The 21,745-nt window shown below is 45.3% G+C and overlaps 1 protein-coding gene across 3 annotated transcripts in view; it reads left to right on the top strand.

Moving 5' to 3' along the window:
• LRFN2 (leucine rich repeat and fibronectin type III domain containing 2) overlaps nucleotides 1-21,745 on the top strand; it is a 579,865-nt gene that overhangs the window by 97,022 nt on the left and 461,098 nt on the right. The window lies entirely within an intron of this gene.

Below are 21,745 nucleotides of genomic sequence, written 5' to 3'. Positions count from 1 at the left end.
ATTCAACGCATTTCAAGGTCTATATCACCTCTTCATCAGGAAATTACCACAAAGTAATATCCTGATGATGAGGTGATATAGACCTTGAAACGTGTTGAATAAACCACCAGAGCTTTTTCATTATGTCTGAATTTGTATCATTATGGCATTGCGGATTTAATGCACAACCTATCCATTTATAACGTCTCTGAGAAGGTCACGTTGGTGACCCGTGGATCGGCAGCAGCTGATATATACATGCTTTTGCTTTATACCACCAGGTGAGCAGCTCCTTGTTAATAACTGCAAATAATGCGAAGGATAAGACCCTATTTGCGCTTTTCTTGTCTCCTTAATCTACCAGTTGTTGCTTGGGTTTCACCGCTCCCTCTTCCTCCCAGGCTCTGCCCAGTTGTTGCTTGAATTTTGCCGCTCCCTTTTCCTCCCCAGCTCTGCCCAGTGGTTGTTTGGCTTTTGCCTCTCCCTCTTCCTCCCAGGCTCTGCCCAGTTGTTGCTTTGGTTTCACCACTCCCTTTTCCACCTCGGCACTGCCCAGTTGTTACTTAGATTTCACTGCTCCCTCTTCCTCCCTTGCTCTGCCCAGTTGTTGTTTGGCTTTTGCCTCTCCCTCTTCCTCCTCGGCTCTGCCCAGTTGTTGTTTGGCTTTTGCCTCTCCCTCTTCCTCCTCGGCTCTGCCCAGTTGTTGTTTGGCTTTTGCCTCTCCCTCTTCCTCCCAGGCTCTGCCCAGTTGTTGCTTAGGTTTCACTGCTCCCTCTTCCTCCTCGGCTCTGCCCAGTTGTTGCTTTGGTTTCACCACTCCCTTTTCCACCTCGGCACTGCCCAGTTGTTACTTAGATTTCACTGCTCCCTCTTCCTCCCTTGCACTGCCCAGTTGTTGTTTAGCTTTTACCTCTCCCTCTTTCTCCCAGGCTCTGCCCAGTTGTTGCTCAGGTTTCACCGCTCCCTCTTCCTCCCTTGCTCTTCCCAGTTGTTGTTTGGCTTTTGCCTCTTCCTCCCAGGCTCTGCTCAGTTGTTGCTTAGGTTTCACCGCTCCCTCTTCCTTCCAGACTCTGCTCAGTTGTTGCTTAGGTTTCACCACTCCATCTTCCTCTGAGGCTCTGCCCAGTTGTTGCTTAAGTTTCACCGCTTCCTCTTCCTTCCAGGCTCTGCCCCATTGTTGCTTAAGTTTCACCGCTCCCTCTTCCTCACTGGCTCTGCCCAGTTGTTGCTTGGGTTTCGCCTCTCCCTCTTCCTCACTGGCTCTGCCCAGTTGTTGTTTGGCTTTCGCCTCTCCCTCTTCCTCCCAGGCTCTGCCCAGTTGTTACTTAGGTTTCACCGCTACCTCTTCCTCCTCGGCTCTGCCCAGTTGTTGCTTAGGTTTCACCGCTCCCTCTTCCTCCTCGGCTCTGCCCAGTTGTTACTTAGGTTTCACCGCTCCCTCTTCCTCCTTGGCTCTGCCCGGTTGTTGCTTAGGTTTCACCGCTCCCTCTTCCTCCTCGGCTCTGCCCAGTTGTTACTTATGTTTCACCGCTCCCTCTTCCTCCCAGGCTCTGCCCAGTTGTTACTTAGGTTTCACCGCTCCCTCTTCCTCCTCAGCTCTGCCCAGTTGTTACTTAGGTTTCACCGCTCCCTCTTCCTCCCAGGCTCTGCCCAGTTGTTACTTAGGTTTCACCGCTCCCTCTTTCTCCCAGGCTCTGCCCAGTTGTTGTTTGGCTTTTGCCTCTCCCTCTTCCTCCTCGGCTCTGCCCAGTTGTTGTTTGGCTTTTGCCTCTCCCTCTTCCTCCCAGGCTCTGCCCAGTTGTTGCTTAGGTTTCACTGCTCCCTCTTCCTCCTCGGCTCTGCCCAGTTGTTGCTTTGGTTTCACCACTCCCTTTTCCACCTCGGCACTGCCCAGTTGTTACTTAGATTTCACTGCTCCCTCTTCCTCCCTTGCACTGCCCAGTTGTTGTTTAGCTTTTACCTCTCCCTCTTTCTCCCAGGCTCTGCCCAGTTGTTGCTCAGGTTTCACCGCTCCCTCTTCCTCCCTTGCTCTTCCCAGTTGTTGTTTGGCTTTTGCCTCTTCCTCCCAGGCTCTGCTCAGTTGTTGCTTAGGTTTCACCGCTCCCTCTTCCTTCCAGACTCTGCTCAGTTGTTGCTTAGGTTTCACCACTCCATCTTCCTCTGAGGCTCTGCCCAGTTGTTGCTTAAGTTTCACCGCTTCCTCTTCCTTCCAGGCTCTGCCCCATTGTTGCTTAAGTTTCACCGCTCCCTCTTCCTCACTGGCTCTGCCCAGTTGTTGCTTGGGTTTCGCCTCTCCCTCTTCCTCACTGGCTCTGCCCAGTTGTTGTTTGGCTTTCGCCTCTCCCTCTTCCTCCCAGGCTCTGCCCAGTTGTTACTTAGGTTTCACCGCTACCTCTTCCTCCTCGGCTCTGCCCAGTTGTTGCTTAGGTTTCACCGCTCCCTCTTCCTCCTCGGCTCTGCCCAGTTGTTACTTAGGTTTCACCGCTCCCTCTTCCTCCTTGGCTCTGCCCGGTTGTTGCTTAGGTTTCACCGCTCCCTCTTCCTCCTCGGCTCTGCCCAGTTGTTACTTATGTTTCACCGCTCCCTCTTCCTCCCAGGCTCTGCCCAGTTGTTACTTAGGTTTCACCGCTCCCTCTTCCTCCTCAGCTCTGCCCAGTTGTTACTTAGGTTTCACCGCTCCCTCTTCCTCCCAGGCTCTGCCCAGTTGTTACTTAGGTTTCACCGCTCCCTCTTTCTCCCAGGCTCTGCCCAGTTGTTACTTAGGTTTCACCTATCCGTCCTCCTCCTTGGCTCTGCCCAGTTGTTGCTTAGGTTTCACCGCTCCCTCTTCCTCCCAGGCTCTGCCCAGTTGTTGCTTAGGTTTCACCGCTCCCTCTTCCTCCCAGGCTCTGCCCAGTTGTTACTTAGGTTTCACCACTCCCTCTTCCTCCCAGGCTCTGCCCAGTTGTTACTTAGGTTTCACCACTCCCTCTTCCTCCTCGGCTCTGCCCAGTTGTTACTTAGGTTTCACCGCTCCCTCTTCCTTCCAGACTCTGCTCATTTGTTGCTTGGGTTTTGCCTCTCCCTCTTCCTCTCCAGCTCTGCCCAGTTTGGCAAATCTGTCCAGGAGTACCATGAAAACTCCAAAGTCAATGAATATTTGCACATCTTTGAGCTGCACAAAAATCTATCGACATTGCACGGAGGTTTACAGCAGAATTCTGGCATGAACATCTTAAAGACTTGGACACAAAGTATCTGAATTTTCCTCCACTTCAAACATGTATCTAAACGCAGCGAAGAGGAAATGTTTGTAAACTGAGGTGTGATTTGTGGAAGTAATTTTCCGGTCGCCGCGATGTTCATGGTGAAGACAATATATCATATAGCAGTTACTACAATTGCTAAAATGACGTTATTAAAGTAGCATTTCAGCAAATCTCCGGGCAAAGCGAAAAATAAGAAATAGATTCTGCCCAGTTCTATTATCAGAAGAAAATGAGAGAAACTGGGAAAGAAAGGAAAATAACAAGGCACACAAGAAAGTGGGAAAGATGCTGCAAATACCGCCAAATATATTCTCTGTAGTTAGCGTCACATATATACAGAAAAAAAACTGACCATAAGAGCTGACGCTCTTCGGAAGACAGCCTGCATGTTTCCACTAAATAGTGGAAGAGGGGTTCACATACTTTTGGTTATGAGATCAGTACATTTGTGATTTCTTATATTGACAGGCTAAGACCAACCAGCGGACGCTGGACATACCACGCCGTACTTACTTTATGGGCACCATAAACCCCATCTCCTCTGCGTTGGTCCCTAGCGTCAGTTGACTTTGTTGTATCACAGTTTTAATATTACATGAAAAAACAGTAAAAAGCCATGTCATCGCTGTGATCTAAATATTGCATGATACCCGGTGGAAGTCTCATTGCACATGTACCATGTCCTGTCTGTGTCACATAAATATTACATCTATTATCTCACATCAAACGCCCGGCTCCATCTACGCGCTATTGATGTCTCCCCGAACACAGCACTGGATTAAATATGCAAACAAGTAAAATGGCAAAAAAAAAATAATCTAAAAATATGATTTTACTGAATATGTAAATGCAAATGATGAGTTTTCCAGTTTTCATTCATTGATATCAGTAAGGGGGCTGTCCTAAATAAGAGAGTGCCCCCTAGTGACGGCTGCGAGCAGGGGATTCCGAGCTCTAAAATACTGGAGATGATTGAATCAGTGTCACGATCCATTTTTGGATTTGTGGCAGCTCTGGTTCCACTCAGTTTAAACTTTTTTTCCTTTTGGACCATCGGGGGTTAATGTCAGTTTTTTCCCCACTGGCAACCTGGTGTAACTGCAGTGCTACTGGGTCAGCTGATGTGGGTGGCGACTACTCCCACCTTCCTTTAAAAGGTCACCTGATGCATCAGCTGACTGTTGGTTATACAGGTCCTTTCTGGAGACCAGCCTAGCAGAAGCAGTGCTCTGGTGTCTACCACGTTTGGTGGTAAGAGTCCTGTTGCTGTTGATATCTGTGGTGTGGAGATTTGCAGCGGTGCATATAAGCTAAGTGTGGTGTTTTTTCTCCTTTTTCCTTTTGGTGTTGGTCACTTTCCCCTGTGTGTATTACCTGCAGTGGCAATGCTAGTGCTCCTTGTTGGCCAGTGCATTAGCCAGGGCAGAAACAGGTGACACTAGGGATTAGGTTCGCGATGGCGGCGGGGGGAAGGACCCACATAGGGCGTTAGCGGAGTGCAGGGACAGGCTCTCAGACTGAGCTCAGGTGGTGACCATCCCTCATTCCCTATCACTAGGGCCTTCCCTTCACCTTTTCCATTCCGTTGTGTGTGAGTTGCAAATCCGTTGACCGACCACCCGTTAGGGTCGAGTCACACTGTCATAATTGGTTTAAAGTGAATTGAATTCACTAATGAATTTCGCTAAAAAATCTCATTCTCTAGACTCATTTCCAATCTCTTCAATATCCTTATCACCATTTTTCTGGAATTTTTTATAGGGTCTGCAGGGGATAACGTTATACTCACGTGGCTCTCACCTGACCTCCCGCCAGAGCTCTCTGTCTGCTCATTTGCCGGCTCTCTCCTGTCTTCTAGCTTGGACTTTTAGGCTTCCGGCACCTCCCATAGGACCCGTGTATGTGCCCTGTATGTGTCGTGCTCTGTGTTCTGGTCACGTAACATTACTTACGTCATGTAGCACAGACATCGGAGGAACGGCGCATTCTGGGAGCTAAGTATACATGGTTATTCATTAACATTGCACAGTGTGGTTATTCTTAATGGGTTGTTCCACAGATAATGGGGTCCGGCTGCAGTGATCCCCTCGATTTCTCCAACGGGCGACCCCAAGTCCGTTGTGTAAATATACCAAAAGAAAAATGGACACCAAAGCTAAAAATTATAGTTTATTAAGAACCATTAAAACAGTAGATAACTACACAAATATACTATATGATAAGAAAAAAGTTATTATTAAATAGTAAATAGTAGAAAGGCAACACTAGTGCCGCATAGGTATATATCCTGCTAGGGGACGAAAATAAGAGAAGGGGAAGTGTACCATAACAAAATACACAGTAATTAATATAATATAGTAATATAGATTATTAAGTGGTAACACACAACCAATAAGGCGTCTGACAGCAATACAATAATTGCTAACGAATAACAAGCAGGTAGAGGGGGACAAAGGATGTGCATGTAAATCAGAGAAATGAATAAATAAATAAAGTGCCTCATGCAAAATATAGAATGTCAGCAAAACCCCTATATATTAATATTGGTCACAGCACATATGTGCAGATATACCGGGGAAGGTCCCAAAAGCTGCCATCGATAGAGCTATATACATACTTACAAAGATAGAGAGAAGGCACGCACATGCACATGCAAGGTCCCACCTTGTAACCGTACGCGGAAGGAGGAGCCCCGACGCGCGTTTCACAAGTATTGCTTCCTCGGGGGGCGAGGAAGCAATACTTGCGAAACGCGCGTCGGGGCTCCTCCTTCCGCGTACGGTTACAAGGTGGGACCTTGCATGTGCATGTGCGTGCCTTCTCTCTATCTTTGTAAGTATGTATATAGCTCTATCGATGGCAGCTTTTGGGACCTTCCCCGGTATATCTGCACATATGTGCTGTGACCAATATTAATATATAGGGGTTTTGCTGACATTCTATATTTTGCATGAGGCACTTTATTTATTTATTCATTTCTCTGATTTACATGCACATCCTTTGTCCCCCTCTACCTGCTTGTTATTCGTTAGCAATTATTGTATTGCTGTCAGACGCCTTATTGGTTGTGTGTTACCACTTAATAATCTATATTACTATATTATATTAATTACTGTGTATTTTGTTATGGTACACTTCCCCTTCTCTTATTTTCGTCCCCTAGCAGGATATATACCTATGCGGCACTAGTGTTGCCTTTCTACTATTTACTATTTAATAATAACTTTTTTCTTATCATATAGTATATTTGTGTAGTTATCTACTGTTTTAATGGTTCTTAATAAACTATAATTTTTAGCTTTGGTGTCCATTTTTCTTTTGGTATATCATATATTTTGATGGCGAAGCATTGACTTATAGTGCCCTCGTTTTAGGTTAACCGTTGTGTAAATAGACTGGTAGCATGTCAATGTCAGACTGTGAATGGAGCAGTGTTCACACATTCTCACTTATTTATGTTCTGTTTTGGACACAGTTTATTTATTTATTTGTTTTTAGCTGTGCTGTACTGACTGAGGCAGTGCCAGCAGAGTCATCTCATAAGATTTAATAGCTGGCATGTATGTTATTGTGCTAAAATCCTAAGATGAAGTAGGATAGCAATATCATACACAAAGATAAGGGGTTATATGCAACTGCTCTGTCAGTTCAATATTTGCAGGAGTTGCTGTAGTCCATAACTTGGAGATTATATTAGTCTATGTCCGTTAAATCACGTACACGGCATCTGCATAAGGACATACACTATGCTGCGCAGTCTATGCATAGAATACAGATAGGTGGTGTACGTCTCCAGCATGGACACCCCAAAAGAAAAAAATATGTATATTTTTATATAGAGAGAGAGAGAGCGACTGAAAACTTCTCGGAAACCTCCAATTAACCAGAAAAAAAGTGTATTGTACTATTTTCTTTCCCTCATACACTAATCTTCTTCACTGTTGTACTGTCACACAGTCTTTTTAGTGTTTTATGCCTTTTTTCCATATGACCATGGCTATGCTGTGAGCAGTGATGTCCTCTTACTGTCCTGACTCCACATAGTGGCTGCTGCATTCCCTGCTTTGGCTTTTACACAGGCTTTTATATACTGTAGTTTCCCCCTGGTTGGCTATGTGAAAGACATTGCGATGTAATACCTCAGAGGTCATACGAGTCTTGTCAGGGAGGTACAATCTTCTGCAATGTGTAAATAGGTGGTGAGTGATCCATTTACATGATTTGTGGAAAGCGAATTAGAAATGTTTGAAATTTGCCAAATTTAGTGGATTTCTCAAAATTTGAGTTGCATTTCATTTGCATTGAGTTGATTTGCTCTTCTGCACAAAAATGCAATAATACAATTTTACTGATATGATAAATTTTGTTTAGAAAACTTCACCCTTCTCATGAATCTCCTCAGCATCCAGCGGCTCATAACGAGTCCTAGAAAAAGAGACTGGACCCATTGGGGAATTTGGAGCTGAACTTGGCACAGAGTAGATGGAGTCTCATGCTCTTCTCGGGTTCATTATTGCAGGATATTAGGATTGTGTTATGCACCAGATGGGATCTGCTCCGATAAAACACAGCGCAACATTTCAGAGAAAACAGGCTTTGAAATCCGCCAGCGGATGAGCATTGTTTGGCATCGCGCTGCTGAGGTTTTTTTTCCCCTTAACAGTTGTTCTTGTTTTCTTAACACGATGTTGAAGGCTCATTAATGGATCTGCTTTATTCTCAACATCTTGAAATCATTCGCTCGGCTCATGACTTACTGGGGAATTCATTCACTTCTGTACATTGGCGTCCGATGGGTAATGGTGGACCACGAATTGTGAGGTTTGATCGCAATGGAGGAACGTCTGGATGAAATGTGAAAGAAAACATGTCGAAAAAAGAACATAATTGATCAAATAAATGTCTTTGTAGAAGTCAAAGGTTCAGAAAGTTTCTGCTACATTCCCACCTGGACCTGCTCCAATAACGTCCGCTTTTGTCACCAGGTGCCAGGTGGTGGGGTGGTGCTAAGGCTAGGTTCACATTGCGTTAGGGCAATCCGTTTAGCGCTAGCGCTAGCGGATTGCGCTAACGCAATGTTTATTTAGGGGCCGCGTTCAGGGGTCGCGTTAACGTCCCCGCTCTCGCAGATCCCCGATCTGCGAGAGCGGGGAACGGACCTTGGGCGCGCCGCGGACGCTGCAAGCAGCGTCCGAGGCGCGTCACAGAAGAACGGCACATCACTAGCGCGAGCCGAAAAAGGCACGCGCTAGTGATGCGCTGCAGGCGAAATTTACATTGCTGTCAATGGGTGCGCTAACGGACCCGTTGCACGGCGTTAATTGCGACATTTTCGCCATGCAACGCTGTCCGTTAGCGATCACCCACTAACGCAATGTGAACCTAGCCTTAGAATGGAGGAGATGTGAGATGCAATATCACTAGACAGCGCAGTTGCTGTCCACCAGAGGCTATGTGCACACATTGCGGATTTGCCTGTGGAATTTTCTGTGTGGATTCTGCATCTCTTGGCAGAAAACGCAGGTTAAAATCTGCACATTTTTTATGCGGATTTTGTGCGTTTTTACTGCGGATTTGCTGCGTTTTCTGCACGGATTTCATGTGTTTTTACTCCTGCGTTTTCTATAATGGAATGGGTGCAGAAACGCTGCAGATCCGCACAAAGAATTGACATGTTGTTTTGTTTAATCCACTGCAGATTCCGTGCAAAATTTTCCCCACCATTAGCATAGCATTTTTATTTTCCCATTGATTTACATTGCACTGTAAATCACTTGTGGTTCTGCAGCGTTTCTGCACTGAAAAAAAACGCTGCGGATCCGCAGTAAATCCACAACGTGTGTACATACCCCAAGGATGCTGTTATGGCTGGGACCTGTGGTGTGTGGGGTCCAGCAGCTGAGAAGGTGTAATCAGCTCCATGTTGTGGCCAATGAGTCAGGACCACACCTTACTTAAACTCCATGCACATTGCTGGAAGTTGCCAGTTGTGGTTCTTCGTTACTTAAATATCTTTTATGATACAGTGGGGAAAAAAGTATTTAGTCCGCCACCAATTGTGCAAGTTCTCCCACTTACAAAGATGAGAGAGGCCTGTAATTGGCATCATAGGTAGACCACAACTAGGAGAGTCACAATGAGAAAACAAATCCAGGAAATCACCGCGTCTGATTTGGGAAGATTTATTTTGCAAATAATGGTGGCAAATAAGTATTTGGTCATTAACAAAAGTTCATCTCAATACTTTGTAATATATCCTTTGTTGGCAATGACAGAGGTCAAACGTTATGTGTAAGTCTTCACAAGGTTGGAACACACTGTTTGTGGTATGTTGGCCCATTCCTCCATGCAGATCTCCTCTAGAGCAGTGATGTTTTGGGCCTGTCACTCGGCAACACGGACTTTCAACTCCCTCCAAAGGTTTTCTATGGGGTTGAGATCTGGAGACTGGCTAGGGGCCACTCCAGGACCTTCATATGTTTCTTACGAAGCCACTCCTTTGTTGCCCTGGCAGTGTGCTTGGGATCATTATCATGCTGAAAGACTCATCCACATTTCATCTTCAATGCCCTTGCTCATGAGAGGTTTGCACTCAAAATCTCACGATACATGGCCACATTCATACTTACTTTCATGTACGCTGATCAGTCGTCCTGGTCCCTTTGAAGAGAAACAGCCCTAAAGCATGATGTTGCCACCACCATGCTTCACAGTAGGTATGGTGTTCTTTGGATGGAACTCAGCATTCTGTCTCCTCCAAACATGACAAGTTTTGCTTCTACCAAATAGTTCTACTTTGGTTTCATAAGACCATATGACATTCTCCCAATACTCTTCTGGATCATCCAAATGCTCTCTAGCAAACTTCAGACTTGCCCAGACATGTACTGGCTTAAGCAGAGGGACACGTCTGGCACTGCAGGATCTGAGTCCCTGGCGGCGTAGTGTGTTACTGATGGTAACCTTTGTTACGGTGGTCCCAGCTCTATGCAGGTCATTCACTAGGTCCCCACGTGTGGTTCTGGGATTTTTGCTCCCCGTTCTTGTGATCATTTTGACCCCACTGGGTGAGATCTTGCGTGGAGCCCCAGATCGAGGGAGATTATCAGTGGTCTTGTATGTCTTCCATTTTCTTATTATCGCTCCCACAGTTGATTTAATCACACCAAGCTGGTTGGCTATTGCAGATTCAGTCTTCCCAGCCTGGTGCAGGGCTACAATTTTGTTTCTGGTGTCCTCCGACAGCTCTTTGGCCTTCACCATAGTGGAGTTTGGAGTGTGACTCTTTGAGGTTGTGGACAGGTGTCTTTTATACTGATAACAAGTCCAATCAGGTGCCATTACTACAGGTAAGGAGTGGAGGACAGAGGAGCCTCTTAAAGAAGAAGTTATAGATGTGTGAGAGCCAAAAATCTTGCATGTTTTTAGGTGACCAAATACTTATTTTCCACCATAATTTGCAAAATAAATCTTCCAAATCAGACAAGGTGATTTTCTGGATTTGTTTTCTCATTGTGACTCTCATAGTTGTGGTCTACCTATGATGTCAATTACAGGCCTCTCTCATCTTTGTAAGTGGGAAAACTTGCACAATTGGTCACTGAATAAATACATTTTTTCCCCACTGTGTGTCTGCTGATACCCTGATTCTGACCCTGTCTGTTCAGTAATCACTTCGGATTACCTGATTCACTTTTGACTGACTTCATGGTATCTGACCATAGCTATTTCTATAAACTATGATTTTACCCCTGGTTCTATTCCCCCAGTTACTGACCCAGAATGTTGGACTACTATTGCCTCAGGCTCGCATTCACGGAAAGTAGATACTCCGTGGACTCAACCCAGGGTGCCCCGTCGTACTTCTAAATCTCTCTGTAAGGGTTAGTGGTGGAAGGCTGGGGTTCCTTTGCTCCACAAAGTGGTTTGCCTGCTAGAAGAGATCTTTTTGAGCGGAGTACCTTCTACCTTCTACCTTTTGGAGCTGCTATAGAATAAATGATGAGACTCACAAGGCATAGGTGGTCGTCTCTTGTTTCCCGACAGTCCGCATTTTCTGGAAAAATTGTTTTGCCATCTTTTTTAAAAAGTAACTGGCAAACTTGGAATGGATTCCCCTCATATCTTTGTAAATTGGGATCAATTATGGAGTAAATGGAGAAATCTCTGCTTATAATGAATGCACATGTATTATTATAAGCGCTGACGGCTGTAGATTTGTGACCACTGTGGGGGATACACATGAAAACAAAACACAAAAATACAATCTCTTCGATGTAGAAGCCGGCCAAAGCCTGCGGAGCAGGCAAGAAAGGAGACATATATCCAACATTAATCCACTCCCTGAGAAGTTCTTAAGGATTACTTTCTGCGTGAAGTTGTCATCCAGCCTTCGCCCTCTGTTATTACTTACCGCTTCGCTCTTTGTACATCATTACTTCTTTCATCGTTATGAGCTACAGAAACATCCAAGGATTTTTTTTTTTTTGTTTGGTTTTGTGTTTATTTTTTTTCCTTGTTTGTTTTTTTTTTTCTTATTCATTGTAAGACATTTCTGGAAATAAAATGAAGGTATATGAACCCGTCCCATCAGGACATCAGTCTTCTTAAGTGGAGGAAACTGACAAATTATTGGGATAATCAAAACTCCCACGATGCCTCCTTGTTCTGCTGTAAAGGACAGACCTCAGATGTAGAGCGATGGAAGAAAAAGTGGAATAACAGATAATAATAATATTTAAAATAAATTCACCAGTAAATGATAAATTTACTTTGAAAAAAAAAAAGACAAAAAATAAAAAAACAGAATTTTGTGATACTCTGTTGGCAGATGTTTATGCTGTTTGTGTCTGGGTGTGGCCGCCTAGTGGTCGTGATGTGCACTGCAGTCTGTCCAAGGTGTTTCCTCGTATAATGTTATGGTATTGTGATTAATGGGGATCTTTAAAGACATTTTCAAAAGCTAAGGGTGGACATATTGTGTAATATTCTGTATATCCACTATAGGAAGAATGCGAGCTTGACTAAACTAGCTGAGGAGCGAGAGCCTTGATGTTTAAATTAAAGAGTTAGGTTTGTGAGAGGACATACGTCACATTATTAATGACCTAGTTTTATAATTGGTCATTAATATCAGATCGGTGTGAATGTTACACCCATTATCCCATTAAAGAGTTATTTCCGGGCCCAAGGCCATTGGAAGTAGAGAGTGTATGGACCAAGAGCATCACAGCGCCGTACACTGTGTAGTGGCCATTCCTGGTACTGCAGCTCAGCTACTGTTAAAGTGTATAGATATTAACCTGCAATACAGAGAATGACCACTACACACTGTACGGCGCTGTGGAGTCCCAGCTCCATACTTCCTGGTAACATTCGATAGACTGGGGTACCAGGTGTCAAAACCTTCACTGATCGGATATTTATTACCTGTCCTAAAGATAGTAGAAAAACAAAATAAATACCTGCTTAGGTCAAAATACTTGTTTCTTTTTTTATAATTCCTATCTAAAGAATAGTATTACTATTATAGTCGTGGGACAACCCCTTTAATGTTCATTGGGAATTGTGAATCTCCATTGTCAGAGCTCAACATAGTGTGAGCTTCATCAAGGTCAAAGTCACTTTTTCCCTGCATTAAGGTCAAACTGAAGAACCTACAGTATTATTTATCGCCAAGAATTGAATATTTTATAGCCTGAACTGTCTGCGTAGACATGGGTTAGTCCTGCTCTCCTGTCTCTATATGTTCAGAAGTAACAGCATCATGGAGGACATTATGCAGCAGCGCTGAGCAGTGTAACTGTGAATCCAGCTCTGGAGTGTGATAAACACTTACTATAAAGTAGAGGATCTAGTTGTGCTTGTTTTTCTAACTCTGCTCCTCCCCACTGTATAGACATAGTAATATGACCCTGTAGGGAGGTGGCGGAACCACATTGTCTTGAGCAGGATGGAATTTCTCAGTAGTTCAAAGTGAATGATGCAAGAAGTGGCTCATAAGAGGAGAAAGGAGCAGATTCCTCTGATAAGATACATTACAAATCTTATATTCTCTTGTACTGATTTAGGCAAAGTTTGATAAAACGACCGTGTGCGTGTAGCGATGGCCGGAGAGGAGCAGAGCATCGTATGACGAGGACGGCTGGGCGAGACGCTCCTGATTCCTCAGGATCAGTATCGTCTTGCCTCATGGCGGATTTGGCACTAAACATGGGATATTTTATCTAATAACAGAAGAATTGAGGATATTAGCGGCGCACGTTCTCCGCGGCTGAAATGTACAATCAATACAAATCGCATCTAGCGTCTTGTATTTCAATTTCTGCCAGACTGCAGGGCTGGAATCTGTAATCCACCCCCGGAGGGGCCTTCGCTTCCTTTTCTCTGGGGGTCCTGGTTGCTGCCCATTACGTAGAGTACACGACCCGGACTCGTCAGGCTGCGGCTGTGCTAATAGTGAGGGTGAGGTCACATCGGAGGCGATCGGATGACACCACAAAGAAATACAGTAAAGCCGAGCGTCTGTGCTGTGCCGCCATTGTATGCTCACGGTTAGCTAAAGCGAATGATGAAAGTTGTCAATTTTAGTCTATTGCTAAAACGATAATGTGTAAAATCGCAATTTACAGAGATGTTTCCAGATTATGCAGTATTAGGTCTCCTGAGTCCTGCCCCAGCCATCAGCCGCCTTTTCTATCATTCTTCCCGTGTATCTGACTTCTGACTTCTCAGCGTCCGCAGTGTGGAGACCGGAGCAGCAGGAGAGCCGGGAGAGGTGAGTACTTTTCTTTCTCTTTTTTTTTAATGAGTGTAGGGCCAGCATAGATTATGGGGAGGTTTGGGGCTGACAACAATATGTGGAGGTGACCAAACTTTGTGGGGCTAAAATACTGTGTGGAGGGCTGTGTGGGGGCCATTAAACTATGTGGAACATTGTATGGGGCCATCATATTGTGTTGGGGTAATGAATGCTAGAGAGAAAAAGATGGAAAAAGAAGTTGGGAATCACAGTGGGCCTTACACTGTGTGGAGATCAAAGTCGGCCATCATACTATGTTGGGGGTCACAGTGGCCCATCATACTGTGTTGGGGTCACGGTGGACCATCATACTGTGTTGGGGATCACGATGGGCCATGATACTATGTTGGGGGTCACGGTGGGCCATCATACTGTGTTGAGGATCATGGTGGGCCATCATACTGTGTTGGGGATCACAGTGGCCCATCATACTGTGTTGGAGATCACAGTAGGCCATCATACTGGTTGGGGGTCACGGTGGGTCATTATACTGTGTTGGAAGTCACAGTGGGCCATCATAATGTGTTGGGGATCACAGTGGGCCATCATATAGTGTTGAGGGTCAAGGTGGGCCATCATACAGTGTTGAGGGTCACGGTGGGCCATCATAATGTGTTGAGGATCATGGTGGGCCATCATACTGTGTTGGGGATCACAGTGGCCCATCATACTGTGTTGGAGATCACAGTGGGCCATCATACTGGTTGGGGGTCACGGTGGGTCATTATACTGTGTTGGAAGTCACAGTGGGCCATCATAATGTGTTGGGGATCACAGTGGGCCATCATACAGTGTTGAGGGTCAAGGTGGGCCATCATACAGTGTGGAGGGTCACGGTGGGCCATCATAATGTGTTGGGGTCACAGTGGGCCATCATTGTATGTTGGGGGTCACAGTGGGCCATCATAATGTGTTGGGGGTCACAGTGGGCCATCATACTGTGTTGGAGATCACAGTAGGCCATCATACTGGTTGGGGGTCACGGTGGGTCATTATACTGTGTTGGGGTCACAGTGGGCCATCATTGTATGTTGGGGGTCACAGTGGGCCATCATAATGTGTTGGGGGAACTGTGGGGACATCACTGTGTTGGGTGCAATATGGGGGCATCATACTTTGTGGGGAAAATATGGGTCCTGTTGGGGGCATTAATCTGTGTGTGTGGAGGTTATGATGGGGAATTCACTAGAAGCTATTACACTGGTATTTGGAGTAAAGAAAATGTGTTTTTTGTCTTGGAGAGTTGGGACGTTCACCCTTCAGTGATTATAAACATAAAAGACTTGACCTGGAGCACCTATTAGCATAAGGGCAGCGTGTCGGTCCCATCTTGTGAGGCCTGCTGGCAATTAGGAAGATAAATCACTATAGGACCATCCCGATTGGGTAAACCTTGTCGCGGTGGGATGGATTTTCTGCTTTTTTGGTGGGATCCTGATACAGACCTTGTGCTACGCTTGTATCATTCACGCTATCTATAAGGTGGGCTCCTTATGTACATGGGTTGAGAACTGACTGCGGTTTCTGCACCTCTCCAATAGAAAGCAGATCAAACCCCAATTATTTATCAAACAGTGACGCTTAGGCCTCTCCGAGAAAACAAAGGATTTATTGGAATCCTTTTCCCAATTGCATTTTGTCAGAAACAGAGATAAGAATTACTGGCGAAGTTCTTGTACTTTTTTTCCTTTATTGCTATTCCTCATTACTGATCATTTACTTTCTTATAACTCCGACATTTAAACCTTGAGACCTGTGTAATATTTGGGCCAAGGACGCCCTTAGAGTAAGGTCGGGAACCAGTGACATAAAGATCACAGCTTTGTGCACTGGAAGCGCAATATTTTATTTACAAAAAGTATATCACTTACCTGTATGACTCCCCGGCCGGCCAGAGAGCGGCCGTAAATCTTACCCCAATGTTCCTTCTCTTGTTGGGTGAACAGAATATAAAGCCGCCAGTGTTTACAGTCAACACGCCATAAAAAATATATGTGCTGCTGCTCGGAGCATCCATAGACTCAGCTTGTAAAACACCTACTGAACGCTACTATTCTGCTGCCATCTCTTCATCTTATTGACAAAGTGACAGCTATATGCTAAGCACGTAAAAACTAAAGGAGCAGGAGTGATGCCACGGAGGAAAAAGGGGAAAACGGTGATATAGGAAAGTACATTATATTTTGTTCTTGGTTCAAATAGGAATCACATTTTGTTCTCTATAATTTGTTAATAATTCTTGAAAATTCCTTAAAATTCCAAGTATAAACATAGCATTACATGACAAAATTGTGTCTGCAGTCACCACTAGGGGGAGCTCCCTGTATGCAGAGATACATAATAAGATCCTGTCTGCAGCCACCACTAGGGGGAGCTCCCTGTATACAGAGATACATAATAAGATCCTGTCTGCAGCGACCACTAGGGGGAGCTCCCTGTATACAGAGATAGATGATAAGTTCATGTCTGCAGTCACCACTAGGAGGAGCTCCCTGTATACAGAGATACATGATAAGATCCTGTCTGCAGTCACCACTAGGGGGAGCTCCCTGTATACAGAGATACATGATAAGATTCTGTCTGCAGTCACCACTAGGAGGAGCTCCCTGTATACAGAGATACATGATAAGATCCTGTCTGCATCCACCACTAGGAGGAGCTCCCTGTATACAGAGATACATGATAAGATCCTGTCTGCAGCCACCACTAGGGGGAGCTCCCTGTATACAGAGATACATGATAAGATTCTGTCTGCAGTCACCACTAGGAGGAGCTCCCTGTATACAGAGATATATGATAAGATCCTGTCTGCAGCCACCACTAGGGGAGCTCCCTGAATACAGAGATACATAATAAGATCCTGTCTGCAGCCACCACTAGGGGGAGCTCCCTGTATACAGAGATAGATGATAAGTTCCTGTCTGCAGTCACCACTAGGAGGAGCTCCCTGTATACAGAGATATATGATAAGATCCTGTCTGCAGCCACCACTAGGGGGAGCTCCCTGTATACAGAGATACATGATAAGATCCTGTCTGCAGTCACCACTAGGGGGAGCTCCCTGTACACAGAGATACATGATAAGATCCTGTCTGCAGCCACCACTAGGGGGAGCTCCCTGTATACAGAGATACATGATAAGATCCTGTCTGCAGTCACCACTAGGGGGAGCTCCCTGTGTACAGAGATACATGATAAGATCCTGTCTGCAGTCACCACTAGGGGGAGCTCCCTGTATACAGATATACATGATAAGATTCTGTCTGCAGTCACCACTAGGGGGAGCTCCCTGTATACAGAGATACATGATAAGATAATGTCTGCAGCCACCACTAAGGAGATCTCCCTGTATACAGAGATATATGATAAGATCCTGTCTGCAGCCACCACTAGGGGAGCTCCCTGTATACAGAGATACATGATAAGATCCTGTCTGCAGTCACCACTAGGGGGAGCTCCCTGTATACAGAGATACATGATAAGATCCTGTCTGCAGCCACCACTAGGGGGAGCTCCCTGTATACAGAGATACATGATAAGATAATGTCTGCAGCCACCACTAGGGAGATCTCCCTGTATACAGAGATACATGATAAGATTCTGTCTGCAGTCACCACTAGCGGGAGCTCCCTGTGTACAGAGATACATGATAAGATCCTGTCTGCAGTCACCACTAGGGGGAGCTCCCTCTATACAGAGATACATGATAAGATTCTGCCTGCAGTCACCACTAGGGGGAGCTCCCTGTATACAGAGATATATGATAAGATCCTGTCTGCAGCCACCACTAGGGGAGCTCCCTGTATACAGAGATACATGATAAGATCCTGTCTGCAGTCACCACTAGGGGGAGCTCCCTGTATACAAAGATACATGATAAGATCCTGTCTGCAGTCACCTGTTGTGATTTTGCTTTTTGCTCCCTCTAGTGGTCATTAGTGATTTGACTCTGGAGCGTCTGTCTTTTCCTATATCCTCACCTGGGCCGTTAGTTCAGGGGCGTTGCTATATAAGCTCCCTGGACCTTCAGTTCAATGCCTGGCATCGTTGAAATCAGAGCTAATCTGTTGTGCTCTTGTCCTATGATCCTGGTTCCTGTTTTTCAAGCTAAGTCTGCTTCCTTGCTTTTTGCTTTTGTTTTGTTTGGTATTTTTGTCCAGCTTGTTCCAATCTGTATCCTGACCTTTGCTGGAAGCTCTAGGGGGCTGGTGTTCTCCCCCCGGACCGTTAGACGGTTCGGGGGTTCTTGAATCTCCAGCGTGGATTTTTATAGGGTTTTTGTTGACCAGATAAGTTATCTTGCTATATTCTGCTATTAGTAAGCTGGCCTCTCTTTGCTGAACCTGGTTCATTTCTGTGTTTGTCATTTCCTCTTACCTCACCGTTATTATTTGTGGGGGGCTTGTATCTTGCTTTGGGGTCCCTTTCTCTGGAGGCAAGAGAGGTCTTTGTTTTCTTCTCCTAGGGGTAGTTAGATTCTCCGGCTGGCGCGAGTCATCTAGCGATCACCGTAGGCATGATCCCCGGCTACTTCTAGTGTTGGCGTTAGGAGTAGCTATTTGGTCAACCCAGTTACCACAGCCCTATGAGCTGGATTTTTGTATCTTGCAGACTTACACGTTCCTCTGAGACCCTGTCCACTGGGGTCATAACAGTATGCCAGGCCAGTATTAAATGTTTAATGCATTGCAGAAGTGGGATTATAAGAAAGAAAATTTTGAGGTGTTTTTTTTTCCCTCTCTCATTTTTTTTTTTTCTTTTCCCCTTTACCTCAGAGTGGCTTGTGATTGCTGCAGACATGAATGTCCAGACCTTGATTTCAAGTGTGGACCAGCTTGCCACTCGTGTGCAGGGTATACAAGATTATGTTACCAGAAATCCTAGGTCTGAACCCAAGATTCCGATTCCTGAACTGTTTTCAGGAGACCGATTTAAGTTTAGGAATTTCAGGAATAATTGTAAATTATTTTTGTCCCTGAAACCTTGTTCGTCTGGAGACTCTGCTCAACAAGTAAAAATTGTTATTTCATTCTTACGGGGTGACCCTCAGGATTGGGCTTTTTTGTTGGCGCCAGGAGATCCGGCATTGGCTGATATTGATGCGTTTTTTCTGGCGCTCGGTTTACTTTATGAGGAACCCAATCTTGAGATTCAGGCAGAGAAAGCCTTGCTGGCTATGTCTCAGGGCCAGGACGAGGCTGAGGTGTATTGCCAAAAATTTCGGAAATGGTCCGTGCTGACACATTGGAACCAGTGTGCACTGGCCGCTAATTTTAGAAATGGCCTTTCTGAGGCCATTAAGAATGTTATGGTGGGTTTTCCCATTCCCACAGGTCTGAATGATACCATGTCCCTGGCTATTCAAATTGACCGGCGGTTGCGGGAGCGCAAAACCGCAAATTCCCTCATGGTGTTGTCTGAACGGACACCTGATTTGATGCAATGTGATAGAATCCTGACTAGAAATGAGAGGAAAATTCATAGACGCCGGAATGGCTTGTGCTACTACTGTGGTGATTCTACACATGTTATCTCAGCATGCTCTAAACGTATATCTAAGGTTGTTAGTCCTGTCACCGTTGGTAATTTGCATCCTAAGTTTATTCTGTCTGTAACTTTGATTTGCTCACTGTCATCTTATCCTGTCATGGCGTTTGTAGATTCAGGTGCTGCCCTGAGTCTTATGGATCTCTCATTTGCTAAGCGCTGTGGTTTTATTCTTGAACCATTAGAAAATCCTATCCCTCTTAGGGGTATTGATGCTACGCCATTGGCAGAAAATAAGCCGCAGTATTGGACACAGGTTACCATGTGCATGACTCCTGAACACCGCGAGGTGATACGTTTTCTCGTTCTACATAAAATGCATGATTTGGTTGTTTTGGGGCTGCCATGGTTACAGACCCATAATCCAGTCCTTGACTGGAAGGCTATGTCAGTGTCTAGTTGGGGCTGTCGTGGTATTCATGAGGATTCCCTGCCTGTGTCTATTGCTTCTTCTACGCCTTCGGAAGTTCCGGAGTATTTGTCTGATTATCAGGATGTCTTTAGTGAGTCCAGGTCCAGTGCATTGCCTCCTCATAGGGAATGTGACTGTGCAATAGATTTGATTCCAGGCAGTAAATTTCCTAAGGGAAGACTGTTTAATCTGTCGATACCTGAACATACCGCTATGCGTTCATATATCAAGGAGTCTCTGGAGAAAGGACACATCCGTCCGTCTTCTTCCCCTCTTGGTGCGGGATTCTTTTTTGTGGCTAAAAAGGACGGATCTTTGAGGCCTTGTATTGACTATCGGCTTTTAAATAAGATCACTGTCAAATTTCAGTATCCTTTGCCGCTGTTGTCTGACTTGTTTGCCCGGATTAAAGGTGCCAAGTGGTTCACCAAGATAGACCTTCGTGGTGCGTACAACCTTGTGCGCATTAAGCAAGGGGATGAATGGAAAACCGCATTCAATACGCCCGAAGGTCATTTTGAGTACTTGGTGATGCCTTTTGGGCTCTCTAATGCCCCTTCAGTTTTTCAGTCCTTTATGCATGACATTTTCCGGAACTATCTGGATAAATTTCTGATCGTTTATCTGGATGATATTCTGTTTTTTTCTGATAATTGGGACTCGCATGTGGAGCAGGTCAGGATGGTCTTTAAAATTTTGCGTGAAAATTCTTTGTTTGTCAAGGGCTCAAAGTGTCTTTTTGGTGTACAGAAGGTTCCCTTTTTGGGGTTCATTTTTTCCCCTTCTGCTGTGGAGATGGACCCAGTCAAGGTCCGAGCTATTCTTGATTGGACTCAGCCCTCGTCATTTAAGAGTCTTCAGAAGTTCTTGGGTTTCGCTAACTTCTACCGTCGTTTTATCGCTAACTTTTCTAGCATTGTGAAACCTTTGACGGATATGACCAAGAAGGGCTCCGATGTGGTTAATTGGGCTCCTGCTGCCGTGGAGGCTTTCCAGGAGTTGAAACGTCGGTTTACTTCGGCGCCTGTTTTGTGCCAGCCTGATGTCTCGCTTCCCTTTCAAGTTGAGTTGGATGCTTCAGAGATTGGAGCAGGGGCCGTTTTGTCGCAGAGAGGCCCTGGTTGCTCTGTTATGAGACCTTGCGCCTTTTTCTCTAGGAAGTTTTCGCCTGCGGAGCGAAATTATGATGTGGGCAATCGGGAGTTGTTGGCCATGAAATGGGCATTTGAGGAGTGGCGTCATTGGCTCGAGGGTGCTAAGCATCGTGTGGTGGTCTTGACTGATCACAAAAATCTGATGTATCTCGAGTCTGCTAAACGCCTGAATCCTAGACAGGCCCGCTGGTCATTGTTTTTCTCCCGATTTGACTTTGTTGTCTCGTATTTACCAGGTTCAAAGAATGTGAAGGCCGATGCTCTTTCCAGGAGCTTTGTGCCTGATGCTCCTGGAGTCGCTGAACCTGTTGGTATTCTTAAGGATGGTATTATCTTGTCAGCTATTTCTCCTGATCTGCGACGTGTGTTGCAGAGATTTCAGGCTGATAGGCCTGATTCTTGTCCACCTGACAGACTGTTTGTGCCTGATAAGTGGACCAGCAGAGTCATTTCCGAGGTTCATTCCTCGGTGTTGGCAGGTCACCCAGGAATTTTTGGCACCAGAGATCTGGTGGCCAGATCCTTTTGGTGGCCTTCCTTGTCTAGGGATGTGCGGTAATTTGTACAGTCCTGTGGGACTTGTGCTCGAGCTAAGCCTTGCTGT

Source organism: Ranitomeya variabilis, chromosome 2 (genome assembly GCF_051348905.1).
Source record: "Ranitomeya variabilis isolate aRanVar5 chromosome 2, aRanVar5.hap1, whole genome shotgun sequence".
Classification (NCBI taxonomy): Eukaryota; Metazoa; Chordata; class Amphibia; order Anura; family Dendrobatidae; genus Ranitomeya; species Ranitomeya variabilis.
This window is presented reverse-complemented; position numbering and strand designations above follow the sequence as displayed.